At 45.7% G+C, this 16,788-nt stretch overlaps 1 pseudogene; it reads left to right on the forward strand.

Annotated features, from left to right (window-relative positions):
* The first annotated feature begins 12,057 nt into the window (after positions 1–12,057).
* On the forward strand, positions 12,058–12,230 carry LOC123812208 (annotated as a pseudogene).
* Positions 12,231–16,788: the final 4,558 nt, after the last annotated feature.

Raw genomic sequence — 16,788 nt, forward strand, 5'->3', positions numbered from 1 at the left:
CCCCGCTATCCCGCCGGGGAAGGTCGGGGGCGCGGCTAGCTCTGGCGCTGGGACGCGGGTGGGGCGAGTTGCGGGAGGAGCGTGTCGGGCTTTGGGAGGCTCGAGTGCGCCACCGTGTGGCCAAAGAAGCTCCCTCCTCCGCACACCAGGTTGCTCACCAGGCAGGGGAAACAGCTGCCTACCAAAATGAGAGAAGCTTGATATTTGGAGGCATTGGGATTCAGGAGAGATGGGTAGCAGGACCTGAGGGTAACCGTCAGTTTGTACTTTGGAGAATGAAAGAAAAGGTCGGTGGGGAAAAAAGGGTGTGGGGTGATGTTAGGGAAAGAATGTTGAAAAAAATTCAAATGCTCTGCAAAGGGGGAAGGGAGGCTTCAAGGCACTGATCTTTGGGGACCAGTCCCCCTCCCCCATCTTTGTCTTTTCTAAAAATCCACTACTTTGTAAGAAGCTTCAGGAGGAGGAACTGGATCTTTTAAATTTTTAGATGAAAATCATCAAAGCCTTAAAGGAAAAACAGAATACCTTCTACTTCCTGAGGCCTGGACTTTAAGGTCAGGTCACCTCCCCTCTGAGCACAGCACTGCCCCTCAGGCAAGCTGAAATGCCAGCCAAGATTTCCATTTTTCTCTGTGCTGCAGCCTGCTGGACTTACTGGTCCTGCTTTTTATGATGGTAATTTCTGAAGGGGAGGGGGGTATCCTGTGCCTCTGGGTTCTATCTTTGGGCTGCAATAGTCTCTTCCACCCTCCCCACTCTACCTTCTTGTGAAGTCGCATGGAATCCTGAAGAACTGGATGCATTTGGTCCTGGGCATGTCATTTAGGTGAGTGCTGTCCTCTCCAGGATGGAGACAGAGTCAGAAAACTGCAAGGATTTACCCCTGTGAAGCTTCATGAAACTAGAGTGCAGCGGCAATCATCCACCAGCTCCTCCCTGTGTGTCCACTGATTAAACTACCCCCTGGTCAGAGATGGTCAGTTGGAAACCTCTGAGACCTGGCTTCCTGCAGAGCAAGGAAAAGTGGTGCTGCCCTCTGACCTTAAAGTTCCCCTCAGCTTGACTAAACTTGAGACAGGTTTCTTGGTGCCTGTAGGTCCCTGACCACCCTTTACTTAGAGCATTTACTTTAGAAAACTTTCCATTGTAAATTATTTCTCTGCACTTCAGATGTAAATCTCCCAGCTTTTCGCCAGTTTTACCACCCAGGCATGTTTCTTAAGGACGGGGAAGCCATCCCTTGGAGATGGAACCATCAAGGAAGACAGGGCCACTCTATCCCAGTCGGGGAGGGTAGAAGCCTAACCGCAATGTGTGCTGATTAGCAGACACTGGGCGCCTGAACACACTGACCAACTCCTCCTCCCACTCCCAAAGTCTTCCCGTGCTTTCCCAATAGCTCATCTCAGGGCTTCAGCACCCTCCTGCCTTTTTATGTCAGTGGAGTTAAATTCAGTCTCTCTCTTTCCCTTTTCCTCTCCCCTTCCCTCTCTCCCTCCCTCCCATTGCAATAGTGTTGAATAAAGTCTTCTGTCCCTGTTTAACCATGTCCAGTGCAGTATTCCTTTGACACCTCCCATCTCATGCACACAGAAGGTTCTCCTCAACACAATCCCTAAGACCACTTTTGGCACAGGAAGGGAAAATACAAGTCAGGAAAATCTGAGTCCCATCTCTGCCACTTGGTAGTTCTTCTCTTTGAACAAATCATCTAACCTCCGGCAGCTAATGAGATAATGCACATGGAGTGCTTTATCAAATTACCTGCAGAAATGCAACTTTATCGTTACTGATACTATATTTGGGCAGCCTCTTATTTGGAAATAGCAATCTCTACATCTTTTTTTTTCTCCATCACAGGTTTGTTCTTCAAGAGTCCTATTCTAAAACAAAACAATCCGCTCCCTTCTCTGCTAACTCTCTTGGTTGAGTTAACAACTAAGTAGATATTATACGGTAGACAGATGGCTGACAGGAGGAATTGGACTTATGCGGGGAGGACAAGGGAGAAAAAAACCCAAGGCAAATTTCTCCATAAATGTACGTACACTAGCAGCCACTCACTGCTGGTCTACATCTCCCTGATGAGATTTTAATGTTTCGTAAGGGACCAAAAGTTTTGCCTTTTCGAGATATTGATTTTAAGCTATTATTAAGAAACAAAAGACTCATTGGGGGAAGAAAAACACTTCAATAACCTTTGACCCTCTTTTCCTGCCCAAGAAACTTACATAGAAAAATGAGGATGTTCTCTTAGCCTAATTTGAATTACAGGAGGCTGATAATTCTTGTTAGCTAGATACCCTCCTGTCCTATTGTTTCTGAGTCACCAGGCAAAAATTTTTCTGGCATGTGTGTTCCCATCTTTCTCATCTACCTGTGAGTCACCCATCCACACTTCTAAAAACCCATTTCCTCCTTTTCTTCCTTGTCCAAAATGCCATGTATACTCAGTGTTGCCTCACTGCCTTTGGAATTTTCATGCACATGTTAATTTCCAATGAGCATATATTAAAATTGTATTTTCTCCTGTTAATCTGTCTGTTAATTTCATTATTAGTTCAGCTAGAAGAACTTAGAAGGTGGGAGAAAAAATATTAATTTATTTTAGTCTCCAGAGTTTCTAATTTTGGTCATTGATCAGGATAATTATTAAATGAATAATGTTTCTTTATGTTGCTAACGTCACATGTGGTGCCCGGAACTTCACTTGGCTATTAAAAACAGACAAAAAAAAAACAGTCACTTAGCAGAGGGCCTTCTACTTCAGCATCACCTCTTTCAAATCTGCTTTCCATGCAACTACCCAAGTGAACCATCTAAAAAGTCAAATCCAGCTGCTTCACCCCTAAGGTAGAAACATTGCTCATAATTCTTCACACCCCTCCCTGTGTGATTCCTACCACTCTGGCTCATGCCTTTGCAGCATGAGCAGCATTGCAGCATTGTCCCATGCTATTGCTCCCACTGAGGGGCAGTGTGCATCTCCCTTCCCTGAAGACATTGTGCTTGCCCACAGGACTTGCTCTGCTATGGAATGTGGGCGTATCTCAGGGTGTATCCCTTCTCTGATAAGGCCTCCAGAGACCTCTGTCTGTCTCCTCACCCTCCTGTCCTTCCACATTTCTCTGAGAGAAGAGCTAACTTTTTGAGAAGCTGTGGTTCCTTCAGCCTGGGCCCCACACAGGGTCACCCCAGGCAACCTGAAGACCCACACCCTGAAGTGCAACCACATTCTCTCAGACTCACAGATCTGTATTCGAGAATATGTGATTGTTGTTTAAGCCACTGAGCTTGGGGGAGATTTATTGTCCATTAATGCAGACCTCAGCATACACAGCTCCCCTGTCTAATCTGTCAGTGACATGTCAGTATCTTTCTGCAGATGTCCTTAGCGAAGCATATAAGGTGAGCATAGTCTGGCCCTTGCCTGCTTCTCCAGTTCCACCTTGCCTTACATATTTTTCCACTGCCAAACTGCCCATAGCTCCCTGTTGGCACTCTCCACACCTCTGTGCACGATCGATGCTATTGTGTCATGCACAGAATGCCTTCCCTGCCTTTTCCACTGGATCTGCCCACGGGCACCCTCTCCTCTGGGTCCCTGGCATCAGACCTCACTTCTCCCATGCAGGTAATGGTGAGCATCCTTCTCCACTCCCACGACCTCCCGGGCATACCTCTAGCTTGGCACTTAAAACAGAATGTTGAACCAAAATTATAGGTGGAAGCTCAGACTAACCAGCCCAATCCCAGCAGAAAATTTAGCTCCAGCTAGAAAGTAGTATTCTTCCTTTTGTATATTCTCCAACTCAAGAGATTTCTGTCGTGCCATGGAGAACTTTTTGGTGCAATAAGAGATGCTATTGAAGACATTACTGAGTATATCCCACAATGCCTTATTATGATACTGCAGCCTAATCCATGGGGTTTCTTGGCAACTCAGGTTTTAATCTTACGGATATTATGAATTATACAATTGGTTGCGTATTCTCTCTGCATTGGCCGCTGGGAAGTCAGATCCAAACTTGTGGCCACACTTAGCTACTTAGATAAGACTTAAGGAATATAATTTGTTGACTAATCTGACTTCCATAATTTTCTTACTTTCAAATTTCTCCCTCCAAATTTCTTTTTTTACCTTGTTCTGTATGTATCTTTGTAAGTTACCTAATACATACATACATGCATGTACATATATGTATGCATATGTATGTATACACAATTGACCCTCGGAACAATATGGAGGTTAGAGCTCCCAACCTTCCTCCACCCCAACACAGTCAAAAATCCTGTATAACTTCTGACTCCTCACAAACTTGACTAAGAGCCTACTGCCGCCTGGAAGCCTTACTGATGACATGAACAGTCAATTAGCACATACTTTGCATGTTGTATGTATTATATACTGTACTCTTACCATAAAGCAAGCTAGAGAAAAGAAAATGTTATTAAGAAAATCATAAGGAAGAGAAGATACATTTATGGTACTGGACATGTTTATTGGGAAAAGATCTACATATAAGCAGGCCCACACATCCAAGCCTACGGTGTGCAGGGACCAACAGTACGTATGTATGTAGTGCACACACACACACACACACAGCACAAGACAAAAGAAGAAGGGAAGGGGCCAAAGGGGGAGGAAGGTCTTGAGGCTGATCATAAACCCTGTAATGTTTCCTCCCTCCGCTGGCCCCTAAACTCCCTGAAGGCAGTGACCACTTCCTAACCTCGAGTTAACACTCAGTAAAGAAAGGGGGGAAGGGGCAGGGAGCAAGCCTGCTAGAGGCTTTTGTTGAGATGTTTTTATCCTCCTTGTTTGGAATGTCTCGCCACCCATGACACATATTCATGACCTCTTTCTTTTGAAAATATTAATTAACGTTTCGTATCTGCTAGTTTGGAAGTAAGAGGAGTGCTGCATAGTTTAGAAAAATTTTCAAAACTGTTTAAAAGGAGGGTAATATGGAGTTTTAATGAGCTAGGCTCAAAATACACTCAGGTGATGGATTTATTCACTGACGATGCCAGACATAAGCAATCATACTGCAGGGAAAAGGCTGAGGTTCATCTCATTGTAATATCTGTATTGTGGCAAGTAGCACAAGCAGTGACTGAAACACCCTATCTTGCCCACCAAGGCCCAATTTTCTGGGCAATACTTCAAAACTCAGCAGAAGCACATTGGACTTTAGCTTTGTTGCCTAATGCTGAGTCCAGATCCAGAGAACACAGCCAGGGTGTGGAGCTGAGAATAGCCGGGAATTCCTGGAGTAGCAGGAACCGCTGGTGGGGGTACGTCTCCCCATGGGAAGCCCCTAAAACACACTTCCGCTGTAAGCTGCTAGAAGTACTTTGCCTTGATCCAGCCCCCCCAGATGGACCATTTAAGAGCTTGCTGGCTTTTGTTGTATTTTGTCCTGCCAAGTACTATGACAGAAATTGCCAGGGAAGGGTTGAGCTAACTGCCAGACTGCCCCTCAGAATGTTGAGATCCCAGATGTCTTCTGGCTCATGGCAGCAGCTGCTGTGGAAACAGCAGTACCCATGACTCTGTAGGCAGTGCTGTTTTGACTATTAACCATCCTCCAGGTCTCTACTCCCTGGATTCTCAACTTTGGCTGCATATTGGAATCACTTGCAGGGTTTGAAACACGCTGATGCCTGGGCCTCTCCCTAGAGGTTTGGATTTAACAAGTCTGGAGTGCATCATGCTCATCGGGGCTGGTAAAGACTCCCCTTGCAATTCTGTCGTGCAGTAGTTTGAGTATTACTGTTGTAGATGGTGTAGAGCACTGTCCAATAGAAATACAGCATAAGCCACAAATGTAAGGCACGGGGGTAGTTAGAATTTTTCCAGGAGTTGCATTTAAAAAGTAAAAAGAAACAGGTGGAACTAATTTTAAGATTTTATTTATTCATTTTTAGAGAGAGGGGAATGGAGGGAGGAAGAAGGAGAGAAACATTCATGTGTGGTTGCCTCTCGCATGCTCCCTATGGGGACCCGATCCGCAACCCAGGCATATGCCCTGACTGGAAATCAAACCAGCAACACTTTAGTTCACAGGCCCGTGCTCAATCCACTGAACCACACCAGCCAGGGCTAATTTTAATCATATATTTTATATAACCTAATATGTCAAAAATGTTATGTCAATAGGTAATAAATATAAAAAAATTAATGAGATGCTTTGCATTTTTTGGTAGTAAGATTTCAAAATCTAGCATGTATGTTACACTTACAGCACATCTTGGTTCAGAGAAGCCACATTTTAAGTGCTCAGTGGCCACATGTGACTAGTGGTTACCACACTGGACGTCACGGCTCTATGTGATGGGGGAAGGGAGAGGAAGAATGATGGTGGCACCTGAAGAAGGACTTCCCAGAAGATATCCATGTGCTAACACCTGCAATCTGTGAGTGCTACCTTAAATGACAAAGAGGGGCTTTGCAGATGTGGTCACCTGAAGGATCATGAGACAGAACAATCACCCCACCTTATCCCAGTGAGCACCAAGTGCCATCACATCGATTCTTCCAGGAGAGGCACAGGGAGGTTTCACAGGCTGAGGAGAAGGCACTGTAACCACAGAGGCAGGGACTGGAGCAATGAGGCCACGAGTACAGGAATGCTGGCAGCCACCAGCAGCTGGAAGAGTGGAGGAACAGACAGCCCTTAGAACGTTTGCAGGAAACACAGCCCTTCCAACACCTTGATTTTAGTCCCACAGGACCCGTGTCAGGTTTCCGGCCTCCTGTGAGATAATAAATTTGTTGTTTTAAACCACTCAATTTGTGGCCACAATAGGAAACTACTACAGCACAATTCATAACAAAGTGCTTCTTTTTCATCTGTGTTGTCGTCGTTACCATAGTCTTTCTTTTATTATAGCCAATTGGATACCGATTGAGTTTTTTCTTTCTGGAGGGCAGGGACCTGTCTTATTCACCCACGAACCCTCCCCCAAACCTGGCAAGTGTTGTGGGAGCACAGCAAAGGTTGTGTGGGTGCCTCTGGAGCTCAGACTCTGGGGTGCCCAGATTCTGGTGTGAACTCAGGAAAAGCGTGAAAGCCACCTCCTGCAGGATGGTTAAATGGGAAAGTGACAGATCACAAACATCCCGGAAGTCTACTGTCTTGCCTGCCTGCCCTGGTCCCTGGAAGTGTCTTTGAGAAGCTGTAACCCCAGGAGTTAAGGAAGAAAAGGGAGGAAGTGCTAAAAGCAGAACCACCTGACAGGCCTGAACTGCCAGGCAACTCCAGGGGCATGCACCTCCACAACCCCCCACCCCACTCCTCCACCTGCAGACCTGCCCCGACAGCAGCTGGGAGTGTTCAGTCCCCTTGCTAGGCCGTCTGACACAGACACGGTTAAGAATCTCACAAGTGAAAATGCCTCTTCACACATTTGTTCATTAAGATTGCTTTTTGCCTAACACAGAAATCAGCTGCCCCGAGGGTGTGCCAGTTTGATTAGGAAGACTTCTCTGCCACAAACAATCTCCTAGCAGCATTAATATCACCTGGGATTTTGGGTTATAATAAGCCACCATATAATTAAAAATGATAAGTGACAGAGCAAAAGTTGAGGTACACTCATTGTCTTTCAGAATGGACCTTTCCAAAGTACCACAGTCACATGTGACTGGACAGGAACTGCCATGGATGAGGCACGTGGTCTTACTGAACCGACTATGGGACAGGCGTTCTCAGCCATTGTGCAGACAAGGAGTCCGAGGCTCAGGCCAGAGTCACACAGTGAACACGGGCTGCCATCCTGACGATCACCTTCACCAGAAGAAACAGGCGGATTGTGGGGCTTCTGCAGGCGGCTCTCAGGCCCCCAGCCATCCAGACAGCCTTCAAGGAGTAGCATAGGGGTCTTCAGTAGTGCACTCAGTGAGACCCCAGCTTTTGGCTTTAGCAGTAGAGCAAACAGGCTCTGAAGATGGCAGAAAGGGAATCTTTTGCCTTTGCCACCTGGAAAAGAATCTATAATTTCCGATTAATTTGCAGGGAAGGGAGCTGTAAACTGTTCCTTTGGTTTTTCTGGTAGTATCTACAGAAGTTGCTAGAGCATGCTCTCCCCCCAGGGAAAGTCACATGTGACAGTCTCGGCCTCAGCACCACTGTGCTGCTGGGTAGTCCCCACCCCTCCAGGTCGCTGGCTCAACGCCACTGCCCCAGAGACACCACCACTAATCAGGTCATCTAAAGGCCCAACTGCTTCACTGAGAGTTCATCATCTTGTTTTTTTTTCTTTCCTAACACTCATCATTTGCAATTTGTTTTCTATTTTGTTTACTTTCCACTTTCAGCTGGGAAAGGCGAGAAGGGAGGAGCTGTGTTTGTGTTATGTCTGACCCATAGTAGGTACGTAGTCACTCTTTCAGTGCCTGGATAAATAGAAGGTGTTCATATTTGCTCATTAGCATAGCGTGCCCCTAGGCACTCTGTGCTTTATAACAACACAAATCCTGCACGTCCTTCCCGACACACACCAGGAATGCTGATCCAATTGGCCTGGGGTGAGGCCCCTGGAAATGTGTATTTGAAGGCTGCTTCTCAGCTGATTCTGATGTAATCGGTCAGTAGAACATCACACAGGATTTCTGTGCCTGCCTGCCTGCCTCACATAATTTTTATTTGTTCTCTTTGCAGTGAGAGTCATGGCAACAACCTAAGTTACGCATTAATTTCTGGGTCTTTGGAAAGCCTGAGAGTATCACATGAATCCTATTTGCCTAGCCATGAGGAACCATGAATAAGATTCTAGGGCTAATCCTACCTCTGATATACTGAGGTGACATTCCCCAGCAAGAAGAAGGAGAGACAAAGACTGTTACAGAACAGATCCAAGGGGAGGTTGTATGATATACTATTACCAAAAGGACCCCCCACTAGGTTCGCTATGCCCGCCACCAGAGGAAAGACATCTCTCAATGCCAGATTGGTGAAAAGGAAAGGAATTATTCACTTAAAGCTATACAGACTTAGAGTAGTGACTTAATGTCTTCATTAAAATATTAAAGTCCTTTAGGATACCCACAGACACACACAGTCCTTCCTTCTCCCTCTGCCCTAGTATGGGGTACCATATCTCAGGGGAAGAGCTAGAAGTCCGTGATTTGGGCTCCTGGCACCATCAGCTGTGTCACCACCATGATCTCCAGTTAATCCAAAGCCATGCGGCACCTTCTCATGGCCCACCAGCAAGAGTTCTTTCACCCCTTTTCTCCCAGGCAAAGTCACTCTGCTTCCTAAGTCACGTGGCAAAAGGGAGCACCCCAAAGCCACGGGGTCCCCACTCTGCCAAAGCTATGTGGTTCTTCATCCCCATGGCTGCCGCATCTGGGTTTAAATCCCCCAGCCAATCTTCCTCTGCAGCCCCATTTCTGATTCCTCCTACAATCAGTTACACCTGCCAGCATTCCTGCATTCTTCCAGCTTTACTTGGGCTGTCATCATAAGTCTGGGCAGGTGTGGCCCCATGGCATGGAGCCAATCTTTTCCAAGCTCTCACGCAGGTGCTATAACCAGGGGGAGCTGCCTCCCAGTTACATCTTGGGTGGAAGTCACTCCCATCCCCCTGGCTCAAAGCATGACCACAGCTATTTAACATATCTATGAAACCAATTAAAGGTTATAGATATGTTAAATGACCATGCCAGAGGTTAGCTACAAAGCTGTTGCTGTACAAAATAGCTTTGCGTGGTCCTACTCCCTGTGTCCCTTCCCCTAGCTCAAACCTGTGTGGGGGGGTGGGGGGCGGGGGGTTGAAGACATCCTATGTATTTTTCTAATATTTTCTGGACACCCTGAGTTCTGGACCCCATTATAAATCCCTATTTGGGGCCCTCCTCTTGGCTGCACCCTGTTACAAGACCACCACAGTCTTTGGAGAAATATTCAGCATAGCTGAGGAATTCTACTTTTTAGGACACTCATTCCAAGTTCCTTGGAACCTGAAAGTGACATCTTTGGGGGACTTGATAAAGAACCAGAAGCTAGGCCACTTAAAGTTGGCCAAATAAACTCAAAGCAGGTTTGAGTGATAGAAGACCAATCTTACATACACTTTCAGGAATAGATGGGAAATGAGACTGGAAATGGTAGCAATGGGGAGTACAGGCCACAGTCACACAGTGGTGGCATCAAGAGAAAGGACAGGAAAGAAGTTGAGGTCCTGAGAGATTAACTTTGCTCTGGGCATTTACTGTTCATAGCGTGGTTTGTGGACCAGCAGCCTGAGCTTCACCAAAGACCTCACTGGAAATTCAGGATCTCTGTCCCCACTCCAGAACTACTGAATGGGAATCTACCTTTTGACAAAATATCCAGGTGATTAATACGAACATCCAAGTTTGAAAAGCACTGACCTAAACCAATGGCAAATAGAGGTCTGGTCAAGAGAGGAAATTCCTTAAAATTTAGGAATTCCTCAGCTTGCAGAGAATTCCACTGTGGACTTTGTCAAGCCTCGATCGTATCAAGGGAGAGTGTGACTAGGTAAACAGCGCTCACCACTCCTTTATTCCTGAATGTTTCGTCTCCTTAAGGAGGATGCAAGGTCACTGGAGTCCAAGAGTCTTACTCTCCTTTCTGTTCCTCACAGGGTGCAGCCTTGAGACCTAGAACTGGATTTTGGGTAAGCAATGATGCCAGGTAAAGAAAACTCTGAAGGGTTAACTGATGACCTGCTTCTACAGTTTTCTCCTAAACATTCTTGGCCTAGAACTTCAACTCATCCTTCTGGAAGGATGTGTGGATATCACAAAACTTTAGAAAATGGTTGAAGAATCTGTTAGGAATAATCACACACATAGCCTTCCTCCGAGGTGGTCTTTCCAGAGCTGGAGCTGAGGCTGATGCTGTTGCCGTAAGCTGCATTAAATGACCCCGGGGAAAGATTACATAAAAGTAAAAGAAATTGTGAAACCGGTTTGGGTAGCAGCTGAAAACAAGACAACAAAACCTTGGTTCTCTGGTTCATTGGCTTTCATCTCCTCCCTGGGGCACAAAGAACTCGCAAGTGCATCATAACATCACTGCTCCTCTTTCACTACCCTGCGGTGAATGAGCAGCAACAGTAATTCGTATTTTGAGGACAACATGTCAGGCAAATATTATCTCTCAGTTACCCTCTACTACAGTGACCTGTGTAATACGATGGTGTCCGGAGTAGGTGCGGTCTGAGTACTGTTTCAGAAAACCAATGAACAAGGTGGTCCCGAGACGCCCGCGTGTGTGCACGTGCGTGCATGTGCATTTGCGAAGGACTCCTGCCTTCACATCGGTGAGAAGAGACTTTGGACAGTGAGCAGAGAGCTGAATTAAAACATATAATTACAACCTAAATAAACACGGTCGTTTTCTCAGGGGAAAAAAAAGAAATCTGTACCAGCCAGGCTCTCCAGTGTCCATTCTTTAAGAAAATCATGCTCTTGATTATACTATTCTACTTTTTCTAAGAAATGAAATGCTTACAGAGAAGGTACTCATGTTCTAAGAGTTCTGCCAGGCCTGTGAGGACAGCTGGAAAGAGCCCGGGAGCCCAGACCCAAGCTCAGCTAGAGAACAAGCCTGACATCCAGCCACCACCCGCCGCAGGGCTATCCCAGTGTCCCTCCCTCTGCAGCTCTGTGTCTGCGCCTTTGTAATAAGAATGATAAGCATCAGCCACACCTCTTTGTGAAACCGAGTAAACAGAGCAAAACAGTGAAGGAAACATGTTTTAAAATGCACACATTGCCCCACCCAAACACAAAGTGTGAGTATTTTTCCTGGATATCACTCATTGCTATTTTACTGACTCTCTCTCTGACTAGTAAAGGTATTCTCAAGTACATCAGGAATTTAGCAGAGAAACCGTAACACCCTTAATTGTTCCGATCCCTCTGGAGTTGCAAAATCACCAGTATTATGATTCATGCTGAGATAGGAGCTATAAACAACCACCAAACTCTAAGCTACATGGGAGTAGAGGAGGACATATGAGGGGAGACTCAAATAAACCTGAAATTTATTTATTAAAAAAATGTGTATTTATTTTAGCTTTGCTCAGTGGCAGTATCATAGCCAATGAGGTTTATCTGAGGCGCGATTATTGCTAACTGAAAAAATTGTGTATTTATTCTTACATGTTTAAACTTCAGTCACCTTCAAAGTGCTCTCCATTTGATTTAATACACCTATTGAGACATTTTTTACACTGCGCAAAATGGTTTGTGAACACATCAATTTTGATGCCTTTTAGTGCTTCTGCTGTTTTTTGTTTCACCTCTTCCACATGGGCAATACATTTCCCTCTGAGAACTTTTTTCATCCAGGGAAACAAAAAAAAATTGCTAAGGGTGATATTGGGTGAATGGGGTGGGGGCATGGAGTATGGGAGTCATGCCATTTTTGGTCAAAAACTGGTAAACACTCAGCATGGTGTAGGCAGGTGAACTCGTAAGTCACCCATCATGAAATGGACAAACACATTGAAAGAGTCTTCAAAATAAATTCACAGAAGCCAAACACAGCTTCTCACAGCAATGCCAGCTGGTACACTGACACAGATGGGTCCCTAGAACACTCACCTAGTGAAGGAAACCTGTATGTGCTATAAGAGGCCCACCTTCCAGAAGATAATTCCAGTTTTTTGAGGCCCCCCCTTATAATTTTTCAAATTACATATATCAGCCCCTTCCCTACCTCTTCACACTCAACTCTACACCCATTGCCAGAGCCTTGCTTATTCCAGGGGGAAACTCTGTGTGAATTAGCAGAAAGCACCTCTTCCTTGGGCTGTGTCTCAAGTAGTGTATTAATGTATCCCTTTAGGAGGAATTAGCTCACATTGTTAGGGAGGCTGAGCAATCCCAAGTTCTGTAGTCCACAAACTGGAGACCCAGGAGAGCCAATGGTATACTCCAGACTGAGTTCCTGGGCTGAGAACCAGGGCAGCTGGTGGTGTAAGTTCCAGTCTAATTCCAGAGGCAGGAGAAATGTCCCCGCTGGAGGCTGGTCAGGCAGAGAGCAAATTCTCCGTTACTTGGTTTTTTTGTTTATTCAGGTCTTCAATTGATTAGGTGAAGCCCACCCACATTTGGGAGGGCAATCTGCTTTACTCACTCTAATGATTCAAATGTTAATTTCATCCAGAAACTCCCTCACAAAATAATGTGTGGCCAAATATCTGGGCACCCCATGGCCCAGTCAAGTGGACACATGAAATTAACCATCAAAAGTAGGTGCATGGTAGCCCACCAGCTGCATTCCAGCCCCTGTCTGCCCCTCAGCTGGGTGCCCCAGCGCAGAATATGGTAGACACAGCACACGCAGTGGCCCATCCCACCACTTAGATCAGTTAATGCTGATCTAAGAAACGGCCCCTTCTCTCCTCTAGAATCAAGGACCTTGGAGACTTGTGTTTGGCTCCCTCGATTTCATTGTCAATTCTGGACTGATTGTGGTTTTGTGCTCCATGTACTACTCCAACACAGAGCATTTCACAGTTTGTTCAAGTGAAGCCTCCTCCTAATTTTTTTTACCTGGGGCCACCCAGACAAGCCCCCGGGTTGTGTGACTTGCAGAGACCAAGTGAGAAATTCGGAGCCCTTCCTTTCAGTGGGAGAAAGGAGCTGAACTGGCTTTGGGGGGGGGCTCCACCCGTAGGGACCCCCTGGCCACCACGGATGAGAATAAGTCTACCAGAACATGATCTGCTTGGGGAGGAAAGGTGGCCAGTCTCTCAAAGGAGAAGGGCCAAGAGCCTTTTCCTCAATGGCCTTTTATTGGGTTCATTTGCACAGGAATACAGATAAAGCTCATTAATCATTGCCAGGTGGTAAGGATCAAACAATAGATAACAAAGAACTCTGAGGGCCCATTTTGAGTCAAGGTCAGATAGCTAAAGAGCTATAAAACTTTGAGGAACAAACTTACTTCTTGCTTGGACCCTTATCATTTAATTGAGAGCATTCTAAACAAAGGTTTCACAGGAGTTTACATATTCTTTCTTAGGCCTGATCACCTGGGGAACTCGCCCTTTCCAGCACAGGACTGCACCACCCTGTGTCATTGTTTCAGGCTTAGGTGGAGCAAGGGAAGTAAGGCAGCCAAGAGGTTAGGAGATTTCTCACAGACAATGAGGTCTCAGGCTTTGTCAAAGCCAAGGGGCAAGGGTCCATCACCCCCTTTTGCTGTAGCCCCCAAAGTCTTTCCTTGGGGGCCTACCACGTGATCATGCCTGTCTTAGATCGTTCCCCCCTTAGGGCATCTTACCCGTCATTGGCTAACTGACCAACTATTGGGGGCCAGGCAGGGTGAAGTAAAAGGAGCAGAAGCAGCGCTCCTGCCAGGGAGATAAGCTTTTGTCTCCTTGGTGGCTTATGGTCCAAGGTCATTCCCTCAGCCTTAGCCTTGGCGGGGGGTTACAGCTTCTGAAACCAGACAGAGCAGTTCCCAAGAGCTGGCGTGGCAGGCCCATGCAGCTCATTCAACTTCCCCTCACTGACGAATGAGAGAATGAGAGAATGAGAGAATAGAGGAAATCAAAAACAGGAGACCAGGAAGAAGTCAAAAACCAAAATGAGCTTTGGCTGATGCAGCTCAGTGGATTGAGCACCGGACTGCAAACCAAAGAGTTGCTAGTTTGATTCCCACTCAGGGCACAGGCCTGGGTTGCGGACCAGGTCCCCAGTGCAGGTGCTCGAGAGGCAACCACACAATGATGTTTCTTTCTCATTCTCCCTCCCTTCTGTTCTGTTAAATCAATCAATTAATTAATTGATTTTAAAAATCTTTAAAAAAATGAGTCCACAAAATAAGGACTCATGTAGACGAACAGGGAGATAAACAGGAATAACAACTGACAAAGCAAAAAAAAAACCAGTGAGTTCTGAGTCTCAAAAATAACACTTGTGCAGAACTGGAGCATATGGAATGAATCATTGTTTACCAGCCATGGACAGGGTGCTGTCAAGTTCAACACATGTGTGACAATTAGGAGTGGAATGTGTGGTACCTGGTGTAGGGCTGACATTAGTCACTTCAAAAAGAAGACAGGTGGCATCTAAGATTCCCCCATATAAAGTTCATGCACACCATATATAAATGTTTCATGAAGCAAAGGGTTGAAATAGGCAGAAGTTCCAAGTGAGATAAAAAAAAGGTTTAGACATTATTGGCTAAGAAACATAAACAATGCAACCAGGGAAAGCTGGGGAATATAGCTCTTGCTATGGTAACAGATTTAGAAACGAAACATAACTCTGATGTGGAAATGCAATTTTTTATGCTGGAGGAATAAATATAAAGTGTCTTGCCTTAAAATTACTTTCGGTGTTCATCCCTGAGATCTGAATCCCAAACTCAAGGAGGCAGAAGCTTTGAGAATGGTGGTTTTAGATGATTTTTCACACAAACACTATGAAATTCTGACATTTTCATTGCCCAATGGATGGTGCTCATGTGGAAATATATTTGCTGCCAGAACAACAGCTAGTTTTAGAGAAACTCAGCTTAATCAGAGTTAATTGAGAAACCGAATTCCAGGCCAGCCTGCCCAGTAAAAACAACAGAACAGGCTCCCAAATGCTCTAAATATTTGAGTCTCTTCTTAGAGAACCTGGACCTCCATCCCAGGTAAAGAGTGGCATCATCTCTGTCCTTCTCACCAGACCAGTCTCCTTGCCAATGCACCCTGGCGACATCTCCCTTTATCAGAACTTGCATGTTGCATGGGCATCTCGAACCAAACCCATCCAAACCTGAATTCCTGACAGCCTCCCAAACTTGCTCCTCCTACAGTCTTCCCCATCTCAACAAACAGCAACTCCACTCTCCCAGTTACACAGGTCAAAAACCATGGAGTCATCCTGGAATTTTTCTCTCATACCCCTCATCTAATGATCCATAATTCTATTGGCTCTGCCTTCAAAATACACCCAGAATTTGACTGCCATGTACCATTTCTACTGTTATCACCCTAATCCAGGCCACCACCATCCCCTCCCTGGATTATGGCTGTCGCTTTCTGACGACACACCCTGCCTCTTCCCTTTGCTACCCTTGGTCTATTCTCAATGTTGGTTAAGTATAAATGAGATCATGTCACTCCAATATGAAACACTCTCCAATGTCCCCAAGGAAACTCAAAGTGAAAGCCAAAGTCTTCACACTGACACAACTTTTTCTCCCCCACCTCCAGACATTGGTGTGGCCTTATCTCTATCACTGTCTCATTCGTTCACTCTGCTTCAACCACCCTCACTTTGTCCTGCTTCCTTTAACACACCAAACTCAGTCCCAGCTTAGGGCCTTTGCACTTGCTGCTCTGTCTCTTGAAAATACACCTATCCTGGGTGTCTGAATTCCCTCACTTTCTTCAGGCTTTCTGTTCTCAACTGAAACATCTCATAAGGGGCTCCTGGCCACGTTGCTGAACATGTACTCCCCTCTCCAACACTTCCAAACTCCCTCCCAGTGTAGACTGGCAGGAGTGGGAGGGGGTGTCTCTCCAAACAGTCCCAAGATTACCTAATGTTTTGCCATCATGTAGCTGCACAATCTGGAACATGTGACCTGGGTTGCCAGGGAAGGGAAAGGAGAGCTTGGAGGTGGCACACTGGCCTTACATGTCTGGACATATAAATGGTATGTATCAACTTCATGCATATTTCATTAGCTTCAACTTGTCAGTTTCACCTCATTGAAAAGGGACTAGGGAGAGTAGGATTCTTTTCTTTTTTTCCATGCTGTATTATCTTTAAGCACAATGGCTCTTCCCATGATG

This window comes from Phyllostomus hastatus, unplaced genomic scaffold (genome assembly GCF_019186645.2).
Source record: "Phyllostomus hastatus isolate PE091 unplaced genomic scaffold, TTU_PhHast_1.1 phas_scaffold_78, whole genome shotgun sequence".
Classification (NCBI taxonomy): domain Eukaryota; kingdom Metazoa; phylum Chordata; class Mammalia; order Chiroptera; family Phyllostomidae; genus Phyllostomus; species Phyllostomus hastatus.